Below are 8,553 nucleotides of genomic sequence, written 5' to 3'. Positions count from 1 at the left end.
TTCGTCCTTTCTTGTCTCTATTTCTACTCATCTCGTCCTTATCTACGCTGGGGCCTTCTCTCTTCTTGCCCCCATGTGTGATTCCCCGCCTCGCTTTGGGAACTTCTCTTTTCCCTTTGGAGTCACTCGTTGACTTTAGGTTCCATCGGGGCAGCTCGACCTGCCGTGAGTCCGATTTGAACCGTTCGACCGCGGAAGGCTCATCCCCACCGCAGCCTCTAGTTAGAGTGGCCTCGCTTTCCGGCCGGGCCTCTCTCTTTGCCCCGGTATAAGCGTCGCCTTTCTTCGCTGGCGTCTCTCCCCGACCAGCGGCTCTCTCTCGAGATGGACCTCTCGTCCTCGGGCGTCTCTTGCCCTCACCTATGTTTCGTCTGACTGTTGCAGTTTACGTAGAGTGGTGAAATTTGGTCCCCCAAAAGTGCCATTGTATTATATATTTACAAATAGCTCCAGTGTATCATTCTGGATTTTCATTACATTCAAACATGAAACTTTTTTAGCATTCTCACATTCCATGGCTTTTCCAGTACCTTTCCTCCCGCTGTTCTTAGCTTGTATGTACCGGCTCCTCCCACATCGATCACTGTATAGGGCCCCTCCCAGTTCGGCCCCAGCTTTCCATCACTCTCTCTCTTGGTACTCTGCGTCACTCGTCGCAGCACGGCATCCCCTATCCTGAACTGCCTCGGCTTGACTCTCTTGTTATATCGTCTCTGCAGGCTGCGGTGGTATTCCTCTAGTCTAATCCGCGCCTCGTCTCTTCTCTCTTCTGCTAAAATCATATCCGTTGCCAGTATGCCCTCGTTCAACCCTGTCTCCACCGCCCTTGTCCTCGTCGTGGCTGCGACCATTTCCGGGGGAATCACGGCCTCTACCCCGTAAGCCAAAGCGAAGGGAGTTTCCCTTGTTGATGTCCTAGGCGTGGTCCTGTAAGCCCACAGAACATGACTGAGTTCATCTGCCCATACTCCTTTCTTATCCTCTAGCTTCCTCTTGAGATTGTTCATAATGGCCTTGTTGGAAGACTCTGCCTGCCCATTGCCTTCAGGATTGTATGGGGCCGAGAACCCCTGCTTAACCTTGTATGCTTGGAAGAACGCTTTCACCTTGGACCCGGTGAACTGGGTTCCATTGTCTGCTATGATAATATATGGCAACCCAAATCTACAGATGATGTTCTCCCACACAAACTTGATCACGTGAGTCTCCTTAACTTGTTGCAGGGCCACTGCCTCAATCCATTTGGTAAAATAATCTGTGGCCGCCAACATGAATCTCCTTTTGCCTGTAGCCATGGGCAGCGGACCCACTATATCCATTGCCCACATTGCGAAAGGCCACGGACTTGACACACTGTGTAATGGTTCCGCTGGTGCAAAGATCATCTGAGCGAACTTCTGGCACTTCTCGCATCGTTTAGCATAGTCCACGGCGTCCCTTTTCATATGCGGCCAAAAGTAGCCCTGTGATATCAGTCTGTGTGCTGTTGTCCTGCCCGCTGAGTGACTTCCACAGTCTCCCTCATGCAACTCCGCTAACACTTCAAGGGCTAATCTCGGCCCGAGACACTTTAACAAAGGCCCACTGAAATTCCTTCGATATAGCTCCCCCTCTATGAGCACGTATCTCCGAGATGTCTGTTCCAGTCTCCTTTTCTCCCCTTTATCTTCCACCACGTCCCCCGACAAAAAACTCTTGATGGGTACGATCCATCCCCCTTCGTCCTCCTCTACATGACATACCTCCACCCCTCTTTCCTCTCCCTCCTCCGTGCTAGGCTTCTCCAATCGCTTTACCTTTATCATTCTTTCTTCCGACTCCGGGATTGCGGCCGCCACGTAGGCTAGGGCGTCGGCATGTCTGTTTTCACCGCGACCCAAATGTATGAATCTAACCTTCGCGAACCTGGCAGCCCTCTTCTGCAGCACGTCCAGATATTTTGCCATGCGTGGGCACCGCGCCACGAACCCTCCGTTAGCCTGACACACCACCAGATTTGAGTCGGAATAAACCGTCAACTCTTTCACCCCTACCTCTTCTGCCATTCTCATGCCCGCTATTACTGCCTCGTATTCTGCTTCGTTATTTGATGCCGCGAACCCCAACTTCATAGTTAACTCATTACATTTGTTTTCCGGTGACCAAAGATCGCCTCTATCCCACAGAATTGTCGTGGTGACCCGTCGGCAAAGACTCTCCACCCATTCCTTCGATCCCAGGGGTCCAACCAATCCTGTTCCGTGATCCTTTCCGGCCCCATGACCATCTCGTTTCCCCAGGTGGGGTCCTCCGCTGGAAACTCTGCTAAGAATTCCGCCACCGCCTGCGCCTTTTCTGCTGTTCTGATCTGATACTGTATCTCGTAAGAACTCAACATCACTGCCCATTTCAGCATCCTCCCGACTTCTCAGCTTTCAATGCTTGCTTTAGCGGCAAATTGGTCACCACCACTACAGAGTGTGCCTCAAAGTACGGTTTCAACTTCAGGGCCGAGAACACCAAAGCCAAAGCATATTTCTCTATTCTGCTATATCTGGTCTCGGCTTCCAGCAGTGTTTTACTTTGGAAGTATACCGGCTTTTCCAATTTACCCACAATTCTGACACCATTATATTCAGAATTGTATCTAAACATTATATTATGGAAGTGTGAATATGGTCTGTGGGGACTGTGCTGGTTTCGGTTTACTTTCGCAGAGGTAAAGCTAAACACTTGGCGGTTCCTGAAAGTAGTAGTGAACGTGAGGGATGGAGGCTCTTTGTTGAAAGCTGTAGGTACTTTGATTCCACGATTTGCTAAAAAGATAAAGTTTCAATCTTTTGGTTTCAAGCACCATTATGGAAAATTAGAGAAAAAGGTAGAGGAAGAAAGAATTGAGCTTTAATATACATGTTGGCGAGCTTGTAAGCGAAGTAGAAATATACTTGAAAGTTTATCGATCTTGACTATCGAAAACATTGACCGAAATTTTAAGGAGACGAATTGAAGCCATGATTTCTGTGAAATGGGTAGTGGGGTCCTTAAATCAGATTATTGGACCCCAAGGATTCTTGAATAATTGAAGAGCATCAGCCTAGGAGCTAGAACCTTGATTTGCATCTTCTCGGATCGGACCGGTCTTTTAGCAACCGTGCATCCGACCAAACAAGATATCCCCGGATCTGCGAACCTAGATGTGGAAGGAAAAATCTTAAAAGTATTCATAGATTTAGAGTCTTAAGAGATTCTCTTAAAAGAAATGGGATTGGCCGAAGTTAAATCATACACCGATCTGACGATGGTGGCGGTGCTAGGGATGCTATCGGCGGTGAAGAGGCTACAAGGAACTTCGATCTGGTTTCGTGGAGATAGGGCTAACGTGGCGCCTTTTTGAGTCAATATGGCGAATGTATTTCGCATACCGTTGTTGTTGTCGGTGGTGGTGAATGGGTCGATCTGGTGGTGAGTGGAGAGATGGGTAGAAAGATGGGGAAATGGTGTTATCCGATTTGAAGGGGATTGCCGGAAGAATTTGAATACCGGCTTTGTTGTGGATTGTGTTATTGGGATTCCCGCTTTATTTTACGGTTCTTTACAGAGGAGGGTGGTTATGGATCGCGCTACTATTGCTGGTTTGCGCCCTTTGAGGTTGTTTCATGAGACTACGGCTCTCTTTGGCGCGTATGGGGTTTATAAGACCGATTTACCGGAGAATGATCGTGAATGTTGTATTTGTTGATGTTGGGCATGCTAGTATGCGAGTTTGTATTCTTTGGGTTTAAGAAAGGGCAGTTGAAGGTTTTGGCTCATTCTTTTTGATTCAAATCTTGGTGGTAGGGATTTTGATGAAGTGTGGTTCCAGCATTTTGTGGGGAAGTTTAAGGGTGAGTATAAGATTGATGTCAACCGTAATGCTCGAGCTTGTCTTAGACTTCGAGGCTTTTGTGAGAAGTTGAAGAAAATGTTGAGTGCAAATCCGGAGACTCCTTTGAATATCGAAAATTGGATGGATGAGAAAGATGTGAGGGTTTCATCAAGAGGGATGAGTTTGAGAATATAAGCCTTCCTATTCGAGGCGTGTGAAGGTTCCTTTGGAGAAGGCTATCGCAGATCTTTGGGTCGACAGTGGAGAATATACATATATTCAGTTGAGGTGGTTGGTTCAGTTCGCGTGTTCCCGCTATCATTAGGATTTTGACCGAAGTTTTTGGGAAGGAACCGAGGCGGACTATGAATGCCGGTGAGTGTGTTGCACCACAATACCGACCCTTTTTTTATTTTACTCTGACTCTCTCTTTTAGATCGGCTGCACCAATTAGGTTGCCTCACGTGCCCTTCGGGATCAAGCGCCCGTAGTTCACCTCCTACTCCTCACCCCTCTGCCTCCATTCTCAGCCCCCTCTTTCTTTCTTTCTCCCTCTTTTAGGGTTACTCCTAGGGCATAGTTTGGTCTTGGGCCCATTTTAAGGCCCAATACACCTACTGATGCAGGCCGTATCTCTTGGCCCAGTACTTATGTGATACATCCCTCAATATGGCTACTACAATTGCCCCCTTCTCGGGTTCGGCGGCGATGACGACGGCGGACCCGAGAAGTCCTCAAGCGTCCTTGTCTCTTTCTCTGAACTCTAGATATCCACATTGTCCTGTGATTGTACGTAGCCTTCTTCTCCTCAGGACATCTCATATCCACGTATTCAGCTACTAGACCGTATGTCTGTGAAGTGTCTCACTTTATCGGTTCTCATTCATAGAACTCATTAGCGTATCCACGAAGGGTCTCATCCCCTTCACTCTCACTCTTCAAACTCCATTCTCATGCCAGCGAAGTGTCTCCACCCAGCTATCCACTCTCATCTACAAAATTCACTACCGTACCCGCAGAGTGTCTTGTTCCGGCCATAAACTCTCCTCCACATAACTTACTACTATGTGCACAGAGTGTCTCACCCTTTCACAGAACTCAATATTGTATCTGCCAAAGGGCTCATCCCTTTTGCCCTTACTCATGGACCTCAATATCCCGTCCGCAAAGGGACTCGTCCCCTTCCAATTGTAGTTTGGAACTCTGGCTTGCGGAAGACTCATCACCCTTACTGTCTCTGTTCTGGAAAGAAGCCTGATGAGGGCCAACCCCGCTTGCCCCCATGTTTGATTCGGATCTCATGTCCGCATATCTCTTGTAACTCCGACCTGCGGCTCAACCAGGCTCTGGGGCTACTCTCTTTGACCTGCCTGTCTCTTGCCTTTCTGTCCCGTGAAGGGCTCATCCCCCTCCGCGAGCTCGACCGGGTTTTCACCAGTTGGGGCTCTCTCATTGCCCCATGTATCTCTAACATCTCTGATCTGCGGAGGGCTCATCCCACTCCGCGGGCTCGACCGGGATAATCGCCCGGCCGGGGCTCTCTCATTGCCCCATGTATCTCTAACATCTCTAATCTGGCGGAGGGGCTCATCCCACTCAGCGGTCTCGACGGGTTGTCGCCGTTAGGGCTCTCTCATTGCCCCATGTATATCTAGCGCCTCGATCCGCGGAGGCTCATCCCACTCCAGCGGTCTCGACCGGTTATCGCCGGTTGGGGCTCTTTTTTATTGCCCCATATATCTCTAACATCTCTGATCCGCGGAGGGCTCATCCCACTCCGCGGGCTCGACCGGATTGTCGCCGGTTGGGGCTCTCTCATTGCCCCATGTATCTCTAACATCTCTAACACGCGGAGGGCTCATCCCACTCCGCGGTCTCGACCGGGTTGTCGCCGGTTAGGGCTCTCTCATTGCCCCATGTATCTCTAGCGTCTCTGATCCGCGGAGGGCTCATCCCACTCCGCGGTCTCGACCGGGTTGTCGCCGGTTGGGGCTCTCCCATTGCCCCATGTATCACTAGCATCTCTGATCCGTGGAGGGCTCATCCCACTCCACGGGGCTCGACCGGTTGTCGCCCGGTTAGGGCTCTCTCATTGCCCCATGTATCTCTAGCATCTCTGATCCGCGGAGGGCTCATCCCACTCCACGGGCTCGACCGGGTTGTCGCCGGTTAGGGCTCTCTCATCGCCCCATGTATCTCTAGCATCTCTGGTCCGCGGAGGGCTCATCCCACTCCCCGGGTTTGCTCGGGTTGTCGCGGAGGGCTCATCCCCCCCGCTATCTCTGCTTTCGGAGAGTGAGTGCGGTGAGGGCAACTTCGGCTTGCCCCCATGTTTGATTCGGACACGAGGGTCCGCGGAGGGCTCATCCCCCCCACTCTCTGGCTTAAAGGCAGCTCATCTCTATCTCTTCCCACATAAGAATAGACCAAACATCATCTAGTAAATATCACTCAATCTCCACTCGTTCCACGGCATCATAAAATTTTTCTCTTTCTCTCTAACCCGCCACCATTTGTATGTCTGCATCTCTTCTCAGAATCGTCTTGCCATTTGTATTCGGACGCTCCAATCTGTTGATCTCAGTCCCAAACTCTAGATCTCTTTGTTCCTCTGGATTTCCGAGTTATTCGTTGCATGCAACTCGCCTTCATATCACTATGCAACCTTCATGAAGGATTCCCTTTTTCACCATGCACACAGAACAAACATCTTTACGCGCATTTCGCCAAACATTCCTCATGCACTTACTTTGGCTGTGAAACATAACTACTGATCATGAAGATCTCTTTGCCAACCCTCCAACCCTTGGTGCGAACGACCAACCGTTCCAAGAACTTCATTGGAAGGAGATACTTGCAGAACACAAGCAGCTTTTCCCCAGAAGATTCACAGAGTCCCAATATGTTAACGAAAAACTTGGCCTTCACTCCGCCTCTAACATCAAGTTTCATTAACAACTTATCCAACTTCGTCATTAACTCTGCAGCCCTTTGTCGCCAACAAAATGGACCCTCGGAGATTTCTTTTAACATAGGATGCGAGAAACGGCAGATCCAATGGCCGTTCTCTTGAACTGCTCCACTTTCTTCAAACCGCCTATAATCGTCTGTTGTGGACCGAGATTGAGTAGGATCAGTAAAATCAACCCGGCACAGGGAAGTTCCTCTAAAAAAAATCTCCTTTGTAATAGTGGAGAACATTGCTTGTCATTTCCCTTGCAGTCTTGTCCGGATCAGAACTTTTCTTCTAAGGTTATCATCATTCTGCAAAGTGTCCCCGACAAGGTGTCAAAGAACAATGCATCTGCACCAGCTTTCACTTGCCTCCTCCCACTAGAAATCAGACTCTACTCATCACACGCCTTTTAATAATCTGAAAAGTATCGGACTTCAAGAACTTGGGGCGGACAAGATTTAGGATGTTGAATACTTCTTTCACATGGCTCAAAACAAGGTCCCCGACAATACAACTTTCCTAGCTAGGTGTCCGAACTTTTCGCAAGTGACCTTAAGACATCTGTTTCCTCATTTCTAGGAGTGTGGCCTTCATCACAAATCAAAATTGAAGGAACCTGCAGTAGAATTATATCATGACACGCCATCAAGGCTTCCGCTACTTTCACTCTTACTCACAATACTAGCAAACCGTGGAGTACCCTAAGAACAATATCCCCTTGTGTTCAACCCATTCTTTCAAGACCATTAACTGTTCCTCCCGACTCAATGCATTGGAAGAATAAAAATCATATAAAGGAAAGTCTTCTACTTGCCATATTGCAAACTCTTTCTTCCATGTAGCCAAAATGCCTTTCGGTAATACAACCCGATTGGTCTAGCCTTTGTGGATACTTAGCTAAAAAGCTTTGAATGAAACTGATCAACATAAACGTCTTTCCAGATCCTGGAGCATGTGCGTGGATGCAACCACATGGGTTATCAGATATCAAATTCCTAACCAAGAAATTGAACCCCTCAAGCTGATGCACTTTCATCTCTTTCATGTGCCTCGATGCCGCAATGATATATCAAACTTTGCGAGATCATGAGAACTATTAACTCCAGGAAAGGGAGCAGCGCCACATTCTTCTCTTTCTTTTGTACTCTGAGGTTCAGACATGTAAGTCCGCATGGTCTTTGAAACCCTTCCCCACTGGAAGTCAAACATAGTGTCCATGCTCTTTCTGATAACACCGCAGACCCGACAAACATACCCCAGATCATCCTTGAGAACAAAGGAATGGCCACATTCTTTTTCTGCATTTACATTGTTTTCAAAAAGGTGTCTCAGAAGCATCCTTAGAGCATTCCAATGCTAGTGACATTTCCCTCCATATGTCTCCGAGACCATCATCTGGATCTCTTTGAGGACTTCTTTCATGACTCAATTTATTACCCTGCCCACCTACATATAATCCTTTTGACCTATCGCGTACTCGCCCTAAACAAAACCTAAACGAGAAAAAAGTTGTAACATACATGCTTTCTAAGAGAAAGCCTGCTGTAACATATGTAGTATAAAAGCAAACTTCCCTTTTGATGTGTGCTTGGAAGATGCCTGTGACTAGCTGACTGCACACCATTATATTTGAGAGTACAAGCACTATCAGAAAAAATATCACTTGAAATTAAGCAAGAGATCTTGGAGACCAAAGAACGTCTGGATGGAACCGTAAGACCTTCTACACCTTTTATATTGACGGAAGCTTACT

At 48.1% G+C, this 8,553-nt stretch overlaps 1 pseudogene; it reads right to left on the bottom strand.

Moving 5' to 3' along the window:
• Nucleotides 1–6,387: 6,387 nt before the first annotated feature.
• LOC147518386 (protein CHROMATIN REMODELING 35 pseudogene) lies at nt 6,388–8,424 on the bottom strand (annotated as a pseudogene).
• Between the last annotated feature and the right edge of the window lie 129 nt (nt 8,425–8,553).

This window comes from Coptis chinensis, chromosome 2, assembly GCF_015680905.1.
Source record: "Coptis chinensis isolate HL-2020 chromosome 2, ASM1568090v1, whole genome shotgun sequence".
Classification (NCBI taxonomy): Eukaryota; Viridiplantae; Streptophyta; class Magnoliopsida; order Ranunculales; family Ranunculaceae; genus Coptis; species Coptis chinensis.
Note: the sequence above shows the minus strand (reverse complement) of the source record. Positions and strands in the feature narration are given on the sequence as shown.